The following is a 21,961-nucleotide window of genomic DNA, read 5'->3' on the forward strand; positions in this document are numbered from 1 at the left end:
TATATCCCTCTAAACCGCAATGCGCCCGCCACACATCCCTCTACACCGCAATGCGCCCGCCACACATCCCTCTACACCGCAATGCGCCCGCCACACATCCCTCTACACCGCAATGCGCCCGCCACACATCCCTCTAAACCGCAATGCGCCCGCCACACATCCCTCTAAACCGCAATGCGCCCGCCACACATCCCTCTAAACCGCAATGCGCCCGCCACACATCCCTCTAAACCGCAATGCGCCCGCCACACATCCCTCTAAACCGCAATGCGCCCGCCACACATCCCTCTACACTGCATTGCGTGTGCCATAGAGTGACATGTAAAAGTTTGGGCACCCCTGGTCAAAATTACAGGGCACAAGAATAATGCAATAGATGAGACAAGTGACGTGGAGCTGAATTAAGAGTATGGGAGGGGGAAGAAAGAGTTGTGGGTGTAAATATTGTAAATAACGTAAACTGCTCCAATATTTACGGCCACAACTCTTTCTCTCCCCTCCCATACTCATAGTTCTGCTGCACGTCACTTGTCTCATCTATTGCATTATTCTTGTGCCCTGCTGTGTATAAATATGAGATTCTTCAGATTTTGTGTTATACTATGCCTGATGAACAGACTTGAGTAGTCTCGAAAGCTTGCAATTTGTTACCATTTTTTCAGTTAGCCATTAAAAGGTATCAACCACTGAGGACTCTCAAATCTTAATATTTTCTAACAAAACAGTAGAAGTTTTCAGGTATAATCTCATACATTCCTAGACAAGATCGGCAGCCAACATAGATAGGCAAGTGTAAATAAGGCCACTGATGGAAAATCCAATGCTTTTTACAGGAACGCCTATGTGTTTAAGATTTTAAGAAATCTTATATTCACACTGCAAACAATATACAGTGTAAAAATGACCAGAGCTGCACATTTTAAATCAGCAGCATGTTAGGGTAAGTGCACACATGTTGTGTTTTGCTGCGTATTTGCAGCAGATTTTTATGTAAATTTTCAGCTGCGTCTGGCAGTACCAGCAAAGTGTATGAGAAACCAGAATTCACTGTTTCCACATGTTGCTTTTTTGTTTGCTGCGTATTTTCAGTGATTAGAAAAACGCTGAAAGAAGTGACATGTCACTTCTTTCAGCGTTTTTTCACCCATAGGAAGTAATGGGGGGGGGGGTGAAAAATGCTACAAATACACAGCAAATTCAACCTGCGTATTTGCAGAGTTTTTGGGCCAGAAATGAGAGAGAACATTTTTTTTCTCTGTAGTTACTGAACTTTATTTGCATGAACAGGAGATAGAATTCAACAAAAAAAAGGAAAAAAAGCAGCTAAAACATAGCTAAACCTGCGCTTTTGACGCAGCTAATCTCCTGCCAGAGAAAAGTTATCAGCAGATTTTGGTGCAGAAAAAAACACATGTGTGCAATTACCCTTATGCGTATTACATCCTCTGCAAAGTGAAACGTGCAGTTTAGGTCCAGTTCAGCGTATACTGTGCTTTAGAGTACGATGAAATCTGCGTATATAAAGTAGCAGAGATTCTCGGCCAGAAAAGTTGGAGACTGTCAGGCGAGTGTCAGGCTGTGTGCCCACTATGCACTTTTTAAGCATTTCCGCAGCGGCAATTTCGCTGCAGAAACGCTTAAAAAACGCTTGGTAGAAGGTCTGCAATGTTCCCCAATGATAATCCGCATGTGCTTTGCACATGCTGCAGAAATTTCCACTGCGGATTATCACTGCGGAAAAATCTGCAGCACTACCAATTATTTTGCGTAATCGCGGAGTTTTCGTCGCCATTGACTTGCATTGAATCACTACATGTGCACATGCATATACTAAGCGATTCAATGTGCGGATGGTACCCGGGTCTGGAGAAGACGAGACTCTCATCCAGACCCGGGTACCATAGTACCTGTAAAAAAAAATAATAATAATTAAAATAAAAAATATACATCATACTCACCTTCTGATGGCCCCCGGTCTCCATAGCGATGCGTCCAGGCTCTCCGGCAGCTTGCGATGGTCTAAAAGGACCTGCCATGACGTCATTTAGTCATGTGACGGGTCATGCGACCGCTGACGTCGGCGGTCGCGTGACCTGTCACATGACTAAATGACATCATGGAAGGTCCTTTTACACAACCACGAGACACCGGGAAGACCGGACGCATCGGATAAGGAGACTGGGGACCATCAGAAGGTGAGTATATGTTTTGTTTGTTTTTTACCATTTTTATTCTTTTTTTTTTAACTAACTTAGTCACACTATATAAAATCCATGCCGGTTGCATGGATTTATATAGTGTGACTAAGTTGTCAAGCACTTTCCAAATGATGCTAAAATCGCTTGGAAAGAGCTTGACAACCCGCATGCGAAATCGCATGATCAAAACGCTTCACATCCGCTTGTTCCGGGCAGGAAAAACGCATGTAAATTCCGCATGCATTTTTTCTGCCAGGGAGATGCATAAACGTTCAGGAAAAATCCGGAGCATTTCTGCATCGTGGGCACTTAGCCTCATGTGTTTTTTCCTCACCTAGCATCCGTATGACATGTCTATGCAATCTGTATGCAATGCCTTTTAAACATCATCTTTTAGGCTGTGTGCCCACGACGCGGATTTAATGCGGAAATGCCGCCGTGAAAACGCATTAAAAAAGCTTGCTAAGTTGTCTGCCATGTTTCCCAATGATAATCCGCTGCGGATTATCATTGCGGAAAAATCCGCAGCACAACCATTTATTGTGCGCAATCGCCGCCATTCTTGCACTGAACTGCATAACATCCACATGTATACATGTATGCATGCGGATGTTATGTGGTTCAATGCGCAGATGGTACCCGGGTCTGGAGAAGAGGAGACTCTCATCCGACCCGGGTACCATTAGTAAAAAAAAGAATTAAAACGTAAAAAAAAAAATAAAAAAAATAAAAACATTGTACTTACCTCTCCGGCGGCCCCCAAGCTCTCCGGTGGCCTCCTCTGTCCTCGGCGTCCCGCGGTGTTTTGAAAGGACCTGCGGTGATGTAATTTAGTCATGTGATGGTCACGAGGGTCCTTTCAAAACACCGCGGGACGCCGAGGACAGAGCACACCACCGGAGAGGAGACCAGGGGCCACCGGAGAGGTAAGTATAATGTTTTTTTAATTTATTTTTTACATTTTAATTCTTTTTTTTACTATTGATGCTGCATTTAAAGCAACATAAGTTGGTCACACAATATAAATCCATGCCAGTTGCATGGATTTATATTGTGTGACCAACTTGTCAAACACTTTTCCAAGTGATGCTCAAAATCGCTTGGAAAAGCGCTTGAAAAAACGCATGCGAAAACGCTTAAAAAAAAAAAAAAAAACGCTTCTCCCTGGCAGAAAAAAACGCATGTAAAATCCGAATGCGTTTTTTCTGCCAGGAGGAGGCTGAAACGCTCAGGAAAAATCCACATCAATTCAGCATTGTGGGCACATAGCCTTACATACAGTAATTCTCTGTCATTTCAAGCTAGTTTTCTAACTAATAAAATAATCTTATATACAGACATAGATAGATAGATAGAAATATGTCAGTGAGGTATATAATTAGTTCTTTCCGTGTGAAGATTTCTGTACTTGTATTTAGCTAATAAATAAAAGTAGAAAAATTGGTGTGGGGCCCCCTTAATTTTAGTAACCAGCTGAGGGAAAGCAGAGAGCTGGTCTTAATAGTCTGGGAAGAGGGCAATAATAATGGAACTTCCCAGGCCATTAATAAAGGCTCACAGCTGTCTACCTAGCCTTTACTGGTTATTAAAAAGGCGGGACCCCTCAAAAAAAATGATGTGGGGTCCCCCTATTTTTAATAATCAGCAAAGGCTAAGCAGACAGATGCAGGCTGATATTAATAGGCTGAAAAGGGGCCATGGATATTGGCCCCCTCCCAGACATGGAGCATCCATTAGAAGCGTCAATTCTGGTGCTTAGCCTCGGCTTGTCCAGCTTGACAATGCACCCGGGCATCATCTATCAGACACCCCAATTACTAACCCCGAGGCCAAAAGAAATAAACCCTCAGAGAGAAAACTAACTAACTAGCACTCTGTAACGCTAAGTATGCGAACATGAAATATGAATAGAATTACTGCTGTAGAAAATAGAAATAAATGAGAAATCTTATCGCATAAATTGGCCAATTCATGTATACCTGGTAGCCACGTGAAGGCGTCTCTCAAAATACCAGGACCCTATCAATGTGAATACCTCTCCAAGAGACATCCATCTGCTTATGTGTGGGATAATAAGATCCTGCTGTAATTAACCGGTTCCCGACCGCCCACTGTAGATAAAAGTCCCCGCTGCCTGGGCTCTGTGCAGCGCCGACGTTTAAAAACAGTGGGTGGTCCCGCAGCGCTCAGGACCCCCAGGGTCCTGCAAGCGCTGCGATTCCGGTGCAGAGCGTTCGCTCTGACAGGGGACATCATCGGGACCTGATTGGATCAGGTCCCAATGATGTTAACCCTTTGCTATGTTCTATATGCCGCGATCTATAGTGATCGCGGCATATAGAAGATAGACAGAGGAGAGGGGGTCGTCTTACTTACCTCTCCGACGACCCCTGATACCTTCCAGGACCTGGCGTTGCTATGGCAGCTGGAGGTCACATGACCGCCTCCAGATCTGCCATATATGGTGTCCTGCTAGGCTCAGCCTGCAGCTGAAGCCTGGCAGGACACACTGACTGAAACAGTCAGCAAAGATCTCATCCAATGTAATACATGTCTATTACATTGGATGACATCAGTGATTAGAAAAATAAAAATTAATGTCCCATACAGGGACTAAGTAAAAATGTAAAAAAAAGGAAAAAAAATGTTTTTAAACTGTTAAAAAAAAAAATCACAAAATAAATAAAAATAAATAAATAAAATATTAAACCAATAAATCCGTATATTTATGCAAAACCAAAAAAAGTACACATATTTGGTATCGCCGCGTCCGGAACAACCAGATCTATAAAACTGTCACACTAATTAACTCCTTCTGTGCACACCATAATAAAAATAAATAAAAAACGGAGCAAAAAAATATGCTTTTTCATCATATCGGCAAACAAAAAGTGGAAAAAAATGCGATCAAAAAGCAAAATGGAAATAAAAATGGTACCGCTGAAAACATAATCTTGTTCCGCAAAAAAAAAGCCGCCATACAGCTCTATCAGCCAAAAAGAAAAAAAGTTATAGCGCTCAGAATAAAGCAATGCAAAAAAAATATTTTTTCTATAAAATTGTTTTATTATGTAAAAGCGCCAAAACATAAAAAAAATATACAGTAAGTGTAGTATCGCTGTAAACCTACTGACCCGAAGAATAATGCTGCCTGATCACTTTTACCACATGCAGAACGGCATAAAAAAAAACCCTCAAAAAACAATTCCTGAATTGTTGGTTTTTGTTAATTTTACCTCCCAAAAAACAGAATAGAAAGCGATCAAAAAATGTCACGTACCCAAAAATGGTACCATTAAAAATGTCAACTCGTCCCACAAAAAACAAGCCGTCACATGACTCTGTCAGCCGAAATATGGAAAAATTATAGCTCTCAAAATATGGCGATGCAAAAACTAGATTTTGCAAAAAAACGCGTCTTAGTGTGTGACAGCTGTCAGTCATAAAAACCTGATATAAATCTGGTATCTCTGTAATCGCACCGACCCGAAGAATAAAGTAATCTAATTAGTTATATCACACGAGGAACGGCGTAAAAAATAAATAAAACCAATTCTTCACCTGCTACTGATTTGTTTATTATGTCTCCCAAAGATCACAGTAAGGCTCTGCTCACATTTATCCTGCGCTCTGCGCTGAGCACTTACACCAGAGTTTCCGTGTAAATCTCTGAAATACGTGATTCAGACGGAACCCATGACGGAAGATTCCCTGTAATGAGGCAGATATAGGCCACTGTGGATGCAGTCTGGCCTGTGATCCCACGGTGTCATTTGTTTTAGGCGTGCATAAAAGTGCGGTTGGCCACAGTTTTGTGCACTTCTGAAAAAAAGGACACCACTAAACAGAGGCCAGACGGAGTCCAGAGTAACTCTGCTGCCTCATTACAGTGAATGGATCCCGCAAGGGTTTCATCTGAATTACATCACTTGGAAATTTAGATGGAAACGCCCATGTAAGTGCTCAGCCTAGAGCGCCGGATAAATGTTACGTAAAATGTTCCCAATAAAAGCTTCAACTCAGTCCTCAAAAAAAGCTAGTCCCCACTCAGGTCCGTCATCTGTTAAAAATATAAGGGACTTCCAAGTTACTGGTAGCAGAAAGGCTCTGGAAAAGCGAAATGGCCCTTGCCCCCCCCCAAAAGAAATTCAGAAAATTTTGTGCTCCCAAATCCAAATGCCTATTCGACAATAATTTGTTCTCCAATTGTCAAATAGCACTCCGTCCCCCCAGATCTCGCCGTATGGCTGAGCGGTACGATACAGCCACATATGGGGTATTGCCACTTTTAGAAGAAATTGTGTGACACATTTCGGTACCATTTTAACCCATTGCCCTGTGTGAAAATGTAAAATCTGAGGGTAAAACATTTTTTTGTGGTAAAAATATAATTACCGTATATTCCGGCGTATAAGACGACTTTTGAAGACTGAAAAATCTTCTGTCTAGTCTGGGGTCGTCTTATACGCCGGTAATGCTTTTAAACTTTCAGAAATTGACATGCGGGGATACTCTGGGGGTGTTAATAAGCTGCCGTGGCCGTATCCCTGCCATGTCGGAGTTAATATAAGGTGGAGGGAGTTAAAATACGGCGGCGGTAGGTCCAGACAGTCAGCGCTTCTGTGCTGAAACTGACACATCGCTGCGTATTCCCAGCTCCGGACACAGCGCAGGGCTTCTGTGCCGACAGCTTTCACTTGTCACAGAAGCGCTGCGCTGTGTCCGAAGCAGGGAAGTTCGCATCGCTTCTGTGACAATATATGAAAAGCCGGCAATTCAGCAGCGGCATAAGCCGGCACCCGACAATTTAGAATAGAAAGAATAGAGCTTCACACATAGATTAGATAGATAGAAACATGTCAGTCACATATATATGAAGTACAGTGACAGTATTGCTTACTGTACTTGTCATTTAGTGTAAAGGATTTATTAAAACAAATATTAGTGTTTTCATGCACCGTCTCTTTAAAAAAGCCGGCCGGCAATTCAGCAGCGGTACCCGACAATTTATAACAGAAAGATAGAGCATCACACATAGATTAGATAGATAGAAACATGTCAGTCACATATATATGAAGTACAGTGACAGTGTTGGTTACTGTACTTGTCATTTAGTGTAAAGGATTTATTAAAACAAATATTAGTGTTTTCATGCACCGTCTCTTTAAAAAAGCCGGCCGGCAATTCAGCAGCGGTACCCGACAATTTATAACAGACAGAATAGAGCTTCACACATAGATTAGATAGATAGAAACATGTCAGTCACATATATATGAAGTACAGTGATAGTGTTGGTTACTGTACTTGTCATTTAGTATTAAAATAAAGGATTTATTATTAAAAAAATTGGCGTGGGGTTCCCCTTAATTTTAGGCTCTAGCGGAGGTTAAGCAGACAGCTGGGGCAGATGTTTGAAGCCTGGGAAGGGGGTAATACCCACGGAGCTTCCCAGGCTACTAATATCAGCCCCCAGCTGAATACCTAGTCTTTACTAGCTATTAAAATGGGGGACCCCCCCAAAAAAATGACGTGGGGTCCCCCCTAATTTAATAGCTAGCAAAGGCTAGGCAGACAGCTGGGGGCTGATATTAATAGCCCAGGAAGGGAGCCATGAATATTGGCCCCCTCCCAGGCTAGAAACACCAGCCGTCAGCCGCCCCAGAAATGGCGCATCCATAGGATGCGCCAATTCTGGCACTTAGCCTCGCTCTTCCACGCTGCCCTGGTGCGGTGGCAGGGGGTAATAGGGTTGGGGTTGATGTCAGCTTATAATGCCAGCTGACATCAAGCCCAGGTTAGTAATGGAGAGGCGTCTATAAGACACCCCCATTACTAACCCCATAGTCAAAGTTAAAAAAAACACAAACACCCAGAATAAAGTCCTTTAATTGAAATAAAGACACAATTCTTTATTGTTCTAAATTAAACCATACTTACCATCACGCCCATTCCAGCTGAAGCCAACGATCTCCTGCAATAAAAGAAAAATAATAAAGCAACCTCATCCTTACCTCTCCATGGTTCCCAGGACAGCTTCAGCTCTGCTACATCGAGATGACAGGCTGGACCGCAGCAGAACGCCGCCATCCAGCCTGTCATCCCGCAGACACTGAGAAGCGCAGGCATGCTTGCGCTCTGCAGTGTCTGGCTGTGACGGCATCCAGATGAGCCGACAATGAACTCAGCTCACCTCCTGGACGTCCGTCACTGACAGCGTGGGAAACTTCTACTGCGCATGCGGGGAGCAGGAGAATTTTCCCACGCTGTCAGTGACGTGCATGAGGTGAGCCGAGTTCATTGGACATGATCTCGGCTCATCTGGATGCCGTCACAGTCAGACACTGAGGAGCACAAGCATGCCTGCGCTTCTCATTGTCTGCCGCATGGCAAGCTGAACGGCAGCGTTCTGCTGCGGTGCAGCCTGTCATGTGAATGTAGCAGAGCTGGACCGGTCCTGGGAACCATGGAGAGGTAAGGATGAGGTTGCTTTATTATTTTTCTTTTATTGCAGGAGATCGTTGGCTTCAGCTGGAATGGGCGTGATGGTAAGCATGGTTTAATTTAGAACATTAAAAAATTGTGTCTTTATTTCAATTAAAGGACTTTATTCTGGGTGTTGTGTTTTTTTTAATTACTTTACTAGAAATTCATGGTGGTCATGTCTAATATTGGCGTGACCCCATGAATTTCGGGCTTAGGGCCAGCTGATAATGCCAAGCTGGCCCTAACCCCTTTATTACCCAGTGAGCCACCGCACCAGGGCCCTGGATGAGTTGGGTACAGCGCCAGAAGATGGCGCTTCTATGAACGCGCCATTTTCCGGGGTGGCTGCGGACTGCAATTTGCAGCGGGGGGGGCCCAGAAAGCTTAGGTCTCCCTGCGCTGCAGATTCCAGCCCCCAGCTGCCTAGTTGTACCTGGCTGGACACAAAAATAGGGCGAAGCCCCACGTCTTTTTTTTTTAATTATTTCATGAAATAATTAAAAAAAAAAGGGCTTCCCTATATTGTTGTGTCCAGCCAGGTACAAATAGGCAGCTGGTGGTTGGGGGCAGCCCGTTCCTGCCTGCTGTACCTGGCTGGACACAAAAATATGGCGAAGCCCACGTCAACATTTTTGGGAAAAATTAATTACAAAATTAATAATAATTTAGGGATTGCATCTTTATTAACCCCTCAATTGTCATTTAGTGTTAAAATAAAGGATTTTTTAAAAAGAAAATTGGCGTGGGATCCACCATCATTATAGTCTCTAGCGGAGGTTAAGCAGACGGCTGGGGCAGATGTTTGAAGTCTGGGAAGGGGGTAATACCCACGGAGCTTCCCAGGCTACTAATATCAGCCCCCAGCTGAATACCTAGCCTTTACTAGCTATTAGAATGGGGGACCCCCCCAAAAAATGACGTGGGGTCCCCCCTATTTTAATATGTTTATGAGTGACAGTTTTCCTGCTATATACCTGCATGTCATAAGAATTTAAATTAAAAAAGGACCATGTTAAATTCAAATCTGTTTTTTTTTAATTTTTACCGGTGTTTGGTATGCGTTGGAAAAGGGGTAGTCTTATACGGTGAATATATCCTAAACTCTATATTTTTACAGGAAAGTAGGGGGGTCGTCTTATACACCAGGTCGTCTTATACGCCGGAATATACGGTATGCTTTTTTCACTGCCCAATGGTATAAATTTAAAAATTAAAAAATACTCACTACTTCCCTAGATGAATTCCTTGAGAGGTGTAGTTTACAAAATGGGGTCACTTGTGGGGGTTTCTGCTGTTGCGGCATGTCAGCGACTCTTCAAATGTGACATGGTGTCTGCAATCTATCCCAGCCAACATAGCACTCCTTTCTCTTCCGAACCTTGCCGTACACCAAAGCAGTGGTTTTCCCCCACATTTGGGGTATCGGCGTACTCAGGAGAAATTGCACAACAAATTTCATGGTGCAATATATCCTGTTACCCTTATGATAATGCAAAATTAGGGAATGAAAACATTTTTTGTGGGAAAAATGTGAAAATTTTATTTTTACGGCTCAATATTATAAACTTCTGTGAAGCAGCTGGGGGTGCAAGGTGCTCACCACACATCTAGATAAGTTCCCTAAGGGGTCTAGTTTCCAAAATGGTGGCACTTGTGGGGGGTTTCCACTGTTTAGGCACATTAGGGGCTCCCCAAATGCGACATGGCGTCTGCTAATTATTCAAACAAATTTTACATTCAAAAAGTCAAATGGCGCTCTTTCCCTTTCAAGCCCTGCCGTGCGCCCAAACAGTGGTTTGCCTCCACATATGGGGTATCGGCGTGTTCAGGAGAAATTGCACAACAAATTTCATGGTGCAATTTATCCTGTTACCCTTATGATAATGCAAAATTAAGGGATGAAAAACGTTTTTGTGGGAAAAATGTGAAAATTTTATTTTTACAGCTCAATATTATAAACTTCTGTGAAGCACCTTGGGGTTCAAGGTGCTCACCACACATCTAGATAAGTTCCCTAAGGGGTCTAGTTTCCAAAATGGTGTCACTTGTGGGGGGTTTCCACTGTTTAGGAACATCAGGGGCTCTCCAAACGCAACATGGCGTCTGCTAATTATTCAGACAAATTTTACATTCAAAAAGTCTAATGGCGCTCCTTCCCTTCCGAACCCTGCAGTGCGCCCAAACAGTGGTTTTCCCTCACATATGGGGTATCGGCGCGCTCAAGAGAAATTGCACAAAAAATTTTGGGGTCCATTTTTTTCCTGTTACCCCTGTGAAAATAAAAAAAATTGGGTCTAAAGTAACATTTTTGTGAAAAAAGTTAAATGTTAATTTTTTTCTTCCACATTCCAAAAATTCCTGTGAAGCACCTGAAGGGTTAATAAAGTTCTTAAATGTGGTTTTGAGCACCTTGAGGGGTGCAGTTTTTAGAATGGTGTCACTTTGGGGTATTTTCTGTCATAAAGACCCCTCAAAGTGACTTCAAATATGATGTGGTCCCTAAAAAAATGTTTTTGTAAATTTTGTTGGAAAAATGAGAAATCGCTGGTCAACTTTTAACCCTTATAGCTCCCTAACAAAAAAAAAAATTTGGTTCCAAAATTGTGCTGATGTAAAGTAGACATGTGGGAAATGTTATTTATTAACTATTTTGTGTGACATATCTCTCTGATTTAAGGGCATGAAAATTCAAAGTTTGAAAATTGCAAAATTTTCAAAATTTTCGCTAAATTTCCGATTTTTTCACAAATAAACGCAAGTGATATTGAAGAAATTTTACCACTATCATGAAGTACAATATGTCACGAAAAAACATTCTCAGAATCAGGGGAATCCGTTCAAGCGTTCCAGAGTAATTACTTCATAAAGTGACAGTGGTCAGAATTGAAAAAATTGGCCCGTTCACGAAGGCAAAAACAGGCTCTGGCGCGAAGTGGTTAAAATCACCTGTGGCATAGAGGCGGAGTGCTCAGTCAAAGCTTATACACAGAAACAGAAAAAAACTGACCGGCACTTCCAAAACAAGAAATAGGTGTGAACAGGTGCTTACTATTTCTTGTTTTGGAAGTGCCAGCATCCCACACATAAGCAGATGGATGTCTTTTGGAGAGGTATTCACATTGATAGGGTCCTGGTATTTTGAGAAAAGCCTTATTGCGGCTACCATGTACAAATGAATTGGCCAATTTATGAGCTAAGATTTCTCATTTATTTATATTTTCTACAGCAGTAATGCCATTCATATTTCATATATTTCATGTTCGCATACTTAGGCTGCGTGCCCAAGATGCAGATTTAATGCGTTTCCGCGGTGCCATTTCCGCCGCAAAAACGCATTAAAAACGCTTGTTAAGTTGTCTGCCATGTTTCCCAATGATAATCCGCATGTGTTGTGCACATGCTGCGAAAATTTCCGCTGCGGACTATCATTGCGAAAAAATCCGCAGTACAATCATTAATTTTGCGGAATCGCGTCGAAATCGCCGCCATTGACTTGCATTGGACCGCATAACATCCGCATGACTACACGTACACATGTGGATATTATGCGATTCAATGCGCGGATGGTACCCGGGTCTGGAGAAGAGGAGACTCTCCTTCAGACTCGGGTACTATAGTACCTGTAGTTAAAAAAGAATTAAAATGTAAAAAAAAAAAAAAAAACACACACTTACCTTCTGATGGCCCCGTCTGCTCCCGGCGGTGCTGCGGACGTCGGCGATCGCGTGACCTGTCGCATGACTAAATGACGTCATGGAACGTCCTTTTTAGAGCACCGCGAGTCACCGAAGACAACGGACGCACCGGAGAAGAAGACCGGGGGCCATCGGAAGGGGAGTATAATGTTTTTTTTTATTTTTCAACATTTTTATTCTTTTTTTTTTTTTAACTATTGATGATACATTTGCAGCATTGCAACTTGGTCACACAACATAAATCCATGCCGGTTGCATGGATTTATATAGGGTGACCAAGTTGTCAAGCACTTTTCCAAAGTGATACTAAAATAGCTTGGAAAGGCGCTTGACAACCGTCATGCAAAATCGCATTTTCAAAACACTTCACAAACGCTTCTACCTGGCAGAAAAAACGCATGTAAAATCCGCATGTGTTTTTTCTGCCAGGGAGATGCAGAAACGCTCAGGAAAAATCCGCAGCATTTCTGCATCGTGGGCGCTTAGCCTTAGCGTTACAGAGTGCTACTTTGTTTGTTAGTTGTATATGGAGATGGCTGCTCCTCGTAAGCACCTGTTCACACCTATTTCTTCTTTTGGAACTGCTTGTCAGTTTTGTTTTTTTTCTTTCTCTGACTCAGAGAGAAAAGTTATTTAACTACAAAAAAAAAAAACCACACTCCCCAACCCTGTTTACCCAGTTATTACCATCAAAAAATGAAATAATCCAAAGGAAATTTCTCATGCTGTGAGGGCTGATGTCAGTAAGCTTAACGCAGTTCATCAGCTATGAACTGATAACTTTAGTGACATCAGCGCTCATTGCAGCAGCCGGTTTCACACGGTAATGTCAGTGTGTTCCGGCTGGCGTGCTAAGCAGTCACATTACTCATGTCACCGGTCAACACACCATCCGGACGTAGCAGAGGGAATTGTCATGGGACATGGGATGGATTTACGGCAGACCCCTTTGGATTATTTCATTTTTAATGGTAATAAATGGGTAAAACAGGGTCGGGGCGTGTTTTTTTACAATTAAAGGATGTTTCTCTGTGTGTTTATTTATTTTGACTAAGGGGTTAGTAATGGAGGTGTCTGATAGACACCTCTCTGTTACTAAGGCTATGTGCCCACGTTGCATTTATGAAGCAGAAAATTTCTGCTTCATTTCTGCAAGCCCTCTCCCGGAAAAACGCATGCGGAATTCCGCACGCGTTTATCGCGCATTTTTCACGCGTTTTCCACATGCGGAATTGCCTTGCGTTTTTTATGCATTGGACAAAGGCAATTCTGCTTGCAGAAACGCAAAATTAAATGACATGCTGCGGATTTTTGAACGCAGCATAAACGCTGCGGAAAAATCCGCAGCATGGGCATTGACATTGCGGAATGCCATTGAGGACCATGGGGTGCGGATATACATGCGTTTTTCAAGCGTTTACGCTGCGGAAATTCCGCAGCATATACGCTTGAAAAATGCTACGTGGGCACACAGCCTAAGCCCAGGGCTTGATGTCAACAGACATTACACAGCTGACATCAACCCCAAAACCATTACCCCACTTGCCAACACACCAGAGTTGGCACTTCTAATGGATGCGCCATTTCTGGGGCGGCTGAGGGCTGGTGTTAGTAGTCTGGGAGGGGGCCAATATCTATGGCCCCTTCCCAGGCAATTAATATCAGCCCGCAGTTGTCTACTTAGCTTTTGCTGATTATTAAAAATAGGGGAACCCCATGTCATTATTTTTTTGGGGTCCCCCCCTTTTTAATAACCAGTAAAGCCTAAATAGACAGCGATAAGCTGATATTAATAGCCTATGAAGCGCAATGTTTATTGCCCCCTTCCCAGACTATTAAGACCAGTTCTCACCTGTCGGTTCTCGCTCAGATGGTTAATAAAAATAAGGGAGCCCCACGTCATTTTTTTATTTATTAGCTAAATACATGTACAGTCAGATACACAAGCACTGTACTAATTATGTCACTGACTTCTTTCTATTTATTCTATTATGACGGTTCACACTGTGAACTTACTGTACTCTGGCTGATGAAATGTCAGGTTTCCTATGAGATGGGTGCATAAAAATCAGGTGGCATATTCATGGTCTGTGCGCCGTGCAATTATTTTCTCGCACCCATTGAATTGCATTGGTGAGTCTCGGTTGTTTCACGTGGCTATACACAGAATGCTGCGATATTTTCCTCATAACAATTCAAAGTGAGGAAAAACTCAAAGATGAACACTGCTTAACTGACTAACGTTGTTGAGAGTGCAATGCTATTTTTTTCTCACATTGTACTCGCCGCGTTCAGAAATGTCCGATCTATCAAAATATAAAGTAAATTAATCAGATCGGTAAACGGCGTAACAGGTAAAAAAAACAAAAAACACCAGAATTACATTTTTTTGGGTCGCCGCAACATTACAATAACTGCAATAAAAGGAGATCAAAACTTCATATCCATCCCAAAATGATATCAATAAATAAGTCAGTTCGGGGAGCAAAAAATAAGCCCTCACTCAGCCCCAGATTCTGAAAAATGAGAACTTTACGGGTCTAGGAAAATGGCGACAAAAGCTTCTTTTTTTTTCACCACTTAAAAAAAAAAAAATCATACATGTGTGGTATCTGCGTAATTGTACTGACATGGTGAATCATACTGCCAGGTCAGTTTTAGCGTATAATGAACATAATAAATAAAATTAAAAAAAAATATTGTGGAATTGCACTTAATTTTGCAATTTCGTCGCGCTTGGAATTTTTTTCCCCATTTTCCAGTAAACTATATGGTAGAATGAAAGGTGCCCTACTTGTCCCGCAAAAAAACAAGCCTTCATACGGCTATATAGCTGGACACATAAATATGTTATGGCTCTTGGTGGAATGGGAGGCAAAAACGAAAAATCACTCAGATGAGTGAACGCAGCCTAAGGCTATGCGCCCACGATCAGCCTATAGCAGTGCTTTGGATGCAGCGTATTTTCCAAAGCGCTGAGTCCGATAATGCAGGTAAATCCGCATGTGTTCATTGAAATTGACATGCTGCGGCTCATAAAGACGTGCCGCCATTGAGTTAACGCGACGTCAAATAGAAGAACAGTGGGCAGTGGATTTCTATAAATCTTATCCACTGTGCTTCCACTATACAACGCAGAGGTTTGGACGCAGCGCAGGTGAGCTGCATCCAAAACGCTGCAAATACTGGTAGTGGGCACGTTCCCTAAGGGCTCATTCAGACAGCCGGTGATGCCCGGGCCGCAGCAGCTCTCCAGACCCGAGCGTGACAGCTTGGTATATTCCAGGTAGCACCATGCAGGGAGTGAAGAGGCTGTTTAAGTCACAGCCCTGCTCTCTGGATGATTGGGCTACCTGGCTTACTGATAATAGCAGCTGGCCTGACCCTACTTTGGGCAGCTGCCGTCCCTAGAGCAGAGTGGCACTACCTGGGAGTTGCAGCATGCAGGTAACACAGCACAAGTTCTGCACAGCCCTGGAGCAGAGTGGCGCTACCTGAGCGCTGCAGCATGCAGGTAACAGCACAAGTGCTGCACAGCCCTGGAGCAGAGGGGCGCTACCTGAGTGCTGCAGCATGCAGGTAACACAGCACAAGTGCTGCACAGTCCTGGAGCAGAGGGGCGCTACCTGAGCGCTGCAGAATGCAGGTAACACAGCACAAGTGCTGCACAGCCCTGGAGCAGAGGGGCGCTACCTGAGCGCTGCAGCATGCAGGTAACACAGCACAAGTGCTGCACAGCCCTGGAGCAGAGGGGCGCTACCTGAGCGCTGCAGAATGCAGGTAACACAGCAGTGCAGCACAGCCCTGGAGCAGAGGGGCGCTACCTGAGTGCTGCAGCATGCAGGTAACACAGCACAAGTGCTGCACAGCCCTGGAGCAGAGGGACGCTACCACAGCGCTGCAGCATGCAGGTAACACAGCACAAGTGCTGCACAGCCCTGGAGCAGAGGGGCGCTACCTGAGAACTGCAGCATGCAGGTAACACAGCACAAGTGCTGCACAGTCCTGGAGCAGAGGGGCGCTACCTGAGCGCTGCAGCATGCAGGTAACACAGCACAAGTGCTGCACGGTCCTGGAGCAGAGGGGCGCTACCTGAGCGCTGCAGCATGCAGGTAACACAGCACAAGTGCTGCACGGTCCTGGAGCAGAGGGGCGCTACCTGAGTGCAAAAGCATGCAGGTAACACAGCACAAGTGCTGCACAGCCCTGGAGCAGAGGGGCGCTACCTGAGAGCTGCAGCATGCAGGTAACACAGCACAAGTGCTGCACAGCCCTGGAGCAGAGGGGCGCTACCTGAGAGCTGCAGCATGCAGGTAACACAGCACAAGTGCTGCACAGCCCTGGAGCAGAGGGGCGCTACCTGAGCGCTGCAGCATGCAGGTAAGAGCACAAGTGCTGCACAGCCCTGGAGCAGAGGGACACTACCTGAGAGCTGCAGCATGCAGGTAACAGAGCACAAGTGCTGCACAGTCCTGGAGCAGAGGGGCGCTACCTGAGCGCTGCAGCATGCAGGTAACACAGCACAAGTGCTGCACAGTCCTGGAGCAGAGGGGCGCTACCTGAGTGCCGCAGCATGCAGGTAACACAGCACAAGTGCTGCACAGCCCTGGAGCAGAGGGACGCTACCTGAGCACTGCAGCATGCAGGTAACACAGCACAAGTGCTGCACAGCCCTGGAGCAGAGGGACGCTACCTGAGCACTGCAGCATGCAGGTAACACAGCACAAGTGCTGCACAGCCCTGGAGCAGAGGGGCGCTACCTGAGTGCCGCAGAATGCAGGTAACACAGCACAAGTGCTGCACAGCCCTGGAGCAGAGGGGCGCTACCTGAGAGCTGCAACATGCAGGTAAGAGCACAAGTGCTGCACAGCCCTGGAGCAGAGGGGCGCTACCTGAGAGCTGCAGCATGCAGGTAACACAGCACAAGTGCTGCACAGTCCTGGAGCAGAGGGGCGCTACCTGAGAGCTGCAGCATGCAGGTAACACAGCACAAGTGCTGCACAGCCCTGGAGCAGAGGGGCGCTACCTGAGCACTGCAGCATGCAGGTAACACAGCACAAGTGCTGCACAGTCCTGGAGCAGAGGGACGCTACCTGAGAGCTGCAGCATGCAGGTAACACAGCACAAGTGCTGCACAGTCCTGGAGCAGAGGGGCGCTACCTGAGTGCTGCAGCATGCAGGTAACACAGCACAAGTGCTGCACAGCCCTGGAGCAGAGGGGCGTTACCTGAGCACTGCAGCATGCAGGTAACACAGCACAAGTGCTGCACAGCCCTGGAGCAGAGGGGCGCTACCTGGGTGCTGCAGCATGCAGGTAACACAGCACAAGTGCTGCACAGCCCTGGAGCAGAGGGACGCTACCACAGCGCTGCAGCATGCAGGTAACACAGCACAAGTGCTGCACAGCCCTGGAGCAGAGGGGCGCTACCTGAGAACTGCAGCATGCAGGTAACACAGCACAAGTGCTGCACAGTCCTGGAGCAGAGGGGCGCTACCTGAGCGCTGCAGCATGCAGGTAACACAGCACAAGTGCTGCACGGTCCTGGAGCAGAGGGGCGCTACCTGAGCGCTGCAGCATGCAGGTAACACAGCACAAGTGCTGCACGGTCCTGGAGCAGAGGGGCGCTACCTGAGTGCAAAAGCATGCAGGTAACACAGCACAAGTGCTGCACAGCCCTGGAGCAGAGGGGCGCTACCTGAGAGCTGCAGCATGCAGGTAACACAGCACAAGTGCTGCACAGCCCTGGAGCAGAGGGGCGCTACCTGAGAGCTGCAGCATGCAGGTAACACAGCACAAGTGCTGCACAGCCCTGGAGCAGAGGGGCGCTACCTGAGCGCTGCAGCATGCAGGTAAGAGCACAAGTGCTGCACAGCCCTGGAGCAGAGGGACACTACCTGAGAGCTGCAGCATGCAGGTAACAGAGCACAAGTGCTGCACAGTCCTGGAGCAGAGGGGCGCTACCTGAGCGCTGCAGCATGCAGGTAACACAGCACAAGTGCTGCACAGTTCTGGAGCAGAGGGGCGCTACCTGAGTGCCGCAGAATGCAGGTAACACGGCACAAGTGCTGCACAGCCCTGGAGCAGAGGGGCGCTACCTGAGCACTGCAGCATGCAGGTAACACAGCACAAGTGCTGCACAGCCCTGGAGCAGAGGGACGCTACCTGAGCACTGCAGCATGCAGGTAACACAGCACAAGTGCTGCACAGCCCTGGAGCAGAGGGACGCTACCTGAGCACTGCAGCATGCAGGTAACACAGCACAAGTGCTGCACAGCCCTGGAGCAGAGGGGCGCTACCTGAGTGCCGCAGAATGCAGGTAACACAGCACAAGTGCTGCACAGCCCTGGAGCAGAGGGGCGCTACCTGAGAGCTGCAACATGCAGGTAAGAGCACAAGTGCTGCACAGCCCTGGAGCAGAGGGGCGCTACCTGAGAGCTGCAGCATGCAGGTAACACAGCACAAGTGCTGCACAGTCCTGGAGCAGAGGGGCGCTACCTGAGAGCTGCAGCATGCAGGTAACACAGCACAAGTGCTGCACAGCCCTGGAGCAGAGGGGCGCTACCTGAGCACTGCAGCATGCAGGTAACACAGCACAAGTGCTGCACAGTCCTGGAGCAAAGGGACGCTACCTGAGCGCTGCAGCATGCAGGTAACACAGCACAAGTGCTGCACAAGTGCTGCACAGTCCTGGAGCAGAGGGGCGCTACCTGAGTGCTGCAGCATGCAGGTAACACAGCACAAGTGCTGCACAGCCCTGGAGCAGAGGGGCGTTACCTGAGCACTGCAGCATGCAGGTAACACAGCACAAGTGCTGCACAGCCCTGGAGCAGAGGGGCGCTACCTGAGTGCTGCAGCATGCAGGTAACACAGCACAAGTGCTGCACAGCCCTGGAGCAGAGGGACGCTACCACAGCGCTGCAGCATGCAGGTAACACAGCACAAGTGCTGCACAGCCCTGGAGCAGAGGGGCGCTACCTGAGAACTGCAGCATGCAGGTAACACAGCACAAGTGCTGCACAGTCCTGGAGCAGAGGGGCGCTACCTGAGCGCTGCAGCATGCAGGTAACACAGCACAAGTGCTGCACGGTCCTGGAGCAGAGGGGCGCTACCTGAGCGCTGCAGCATGCAGGTAACACAGCACAAGTGCTGCACGGTCCTGGAGCAGAGGGGCGCTACCTGAGTGCAAAAGCATGCAGGTAACACAGCACAAGTGCTGCACAGCCCTGGAGCAGAGGGGCGCTACCTGAGAGCTGCAGCATGCAGGTAACACAGCACAAGTGCTGCACAGCCCTGGAGCAGAGGGGCGCTACCTGAGCGCTGCAGCATGCAGGTAAGAGCACAAGTGCTGCACAGCCCTGGAGCAGAGGGACACTACCTGAGAGCTGCAGCATGCAGGTAACAGAGCACAAGTGCTGCACAGTCCTGGAGCAGAGGGGCGCTACCTGAGCGCTGCAGCATGCAGGTAACACAGCACAAGTGCTGCACAGTCCTGGAGCAGAGGGGCGCTACCTGAGTGCCGCAGAATGCAGGTAACACGGCACAAGTGCTGCACAGCCCTGGAGCAGAGGGGCGCTACCTGAGCACTGCAGCATGCAGGTAACACAGCACAAGTGCTGCACAGCCCTGGAGCAGAGGGACGCTACCTGAGCACTGCAGCATGCAGGTAACACAGTGCTGCACAGCCCTGGAGCAGAGGGACGCTACCTGAGCACTGCAGCATGCAGGTAACACAGCACAAGTGCTGCACAGCCCTGGAGCAGAGGGGCGCTACCTGAGTGCCGCAGAATGCAGGTAACACAGCACAAGTGCTGCACAGCCCTGGAGCAGAGGGGCGCTACCTGAGAGCTGCAACATGCAGGTAAGAGCACAAGTGCTGCACAGCCCTGGAGCAGAGGGGCGCTACCTGAGAGCTGCAGCATGCAGGTAACACAGCACAAGTGCTGCACAGTCCTGGAGCAGAGGGGCGCTACCTGAGAGCTGCAGCATGCAGGTAACACAGCACAAGTGCTGCACAGCCCTGGAGCAGAGGGGCGCTACCTGAGCACTGCAGCATGCAGGTAACACAGCACAAGTGCTGCACAGTCCTGGAGTAGAGGGACGCTACCTGAGCGCTGCAGCATGCAGGTAACACAGCACAAGTGCTGCACAAGTGCTGCACAGTCCTGGAGCAGAGGGGCGCTACCTGAGTGCTGCAGCATGCAGGTAACACAGCACAAGTGCTGCACAGCCCTGGAGCAGAGGGGCGTTACCTGAGCACTGCAGCATGCAGGTAACACAGCACAAGTGCTGCACAGCCCTGGAGCAGAGGAGCGCTACCTGAGTGCCGCAGAATGCAGGTAACACAGCACAAGTGCTGCACAGTCCTGGAGCAGAGGGGCGCTACCTGAGAGCTGCAGCATGCAGGTAACACAGCACAAGTGCTGCACAGCCCTGGAGCAGAGGGGCGCTACCTGAGAGCTGCAGAATGCAGGTAAGAGCACAAGTGCTGCACAGCCCTGGAGCAGAGGGGCGCTACCTGAGTGCTGCAGCATGCAGGTAACACAGCACAAGTGCTGCACAGCCCTGGAGCAGAGGGGCGTTACCTGAGCACTGCAGCATGCAGGTAACACAGCACAAGTGCTGCACAGCCCTGGAGCAGAGGGGCGCTACCTGAGAGCTGCAGCATGCAGGTAACACAGCACAAGTGCTGCACGGTCCTGGAGCAGAGGGGCGCTACCTGAGAGCTGCAGCATGCAGGTAACACAGCACAAGTGCTGCACAGCCCTGGAGCAGAGGGGCGCTACCTGAGAGCTGCAGCATGCAGGTAACACAGCACAAGTGCTGCACGGTCCTGGAGCAGAGGGGCGCTACCTGAGAGCTGCAGCATGCAGGTAACACAGCACAAGTGCTGCACGGTCCTGGAGCAGAGGGGCGCTACCTGAGAGCTGCAGCATGCAGGTAACACAGCACAAGTGCTGCACAGCCCTGGAGCAGAGGGGCGCTACCTGAGAGCTGCAGAATGCAGGTAAGAGCACAAGTGCTGCACAGCCCTGGAGCAGAGGGGCGCTACCTGAGAGCTGCAGCATGCAGGTAACACAGCACAAGTGCTGCACAGCCCTGGAGCAGAGGGGCGCTACCTGAGTGCCGCAGAATGCAGGTAACACAGCACAAGTGCTGCACAGCCCTGGAGCAGAGGGACGCTACCTGAGCACTGCAGCATGCAGGTAACACAGCACAAGTGCTGCACGGTCCTGGAGCAGAGGGGCGCTACCTGAGCACTGCAGCATGCAGGTAACACAGCACAAGTGCTGCACAGCCCTGGAGCAGAGGGGCGCTACCTGAGAGCTGCAGCATGCAGGTAACACAGCACAAGTGCTGCACGGTCCTGGAGCAGAGGGGCGCTACCTGAGAGCTGCAGCATGCAGGTAACACAGCACAAGTGCTGCACAGCCCTGGAGCAGAGGGGCGCTACCTGAGAGCTGCAGCATGCAGGTAACACAGCACAAGTGCTGCACGGTCCTGGAGCAGAGGGGCGCTACCTGAGAGCTGCAGCATGCAGGTAAGAGCACAAGTGCTGCACAGCCCTGGAGCAGAGGGGCGCTACC

General features: G+C 47.8%; 1 protein-coding gene across 2 annotated transcripts in view; it reads right to left on the reverse strand.

The window, feature by feature from the left end:
* FANCC (FA complementation group C) overlaps window positions 1-21,961 on the reverse strand; it is a 269,767-nt gene that overhangs the window by 247,075 nt on the left and 731 nt on the right. The window lies entirely within an intron of this gene.

Source organism: Phyllobates terribilis, unplaced genomic scaffold, assembly GCF_046119375.1.
Source record: "Phyllobates terribilis strain yellow unplaced genomic scaffold, ASM4611937v1 Scaffold_1__5_contigs__length_1240528914, whole genome shotgun sequence".
Taxonomy (NCBI): Eukaryota; Metazoa; Chordata; class Amphibia; order Anura; family Dendrobatidae; genus Phyllobates; species Phyllobates terribilis.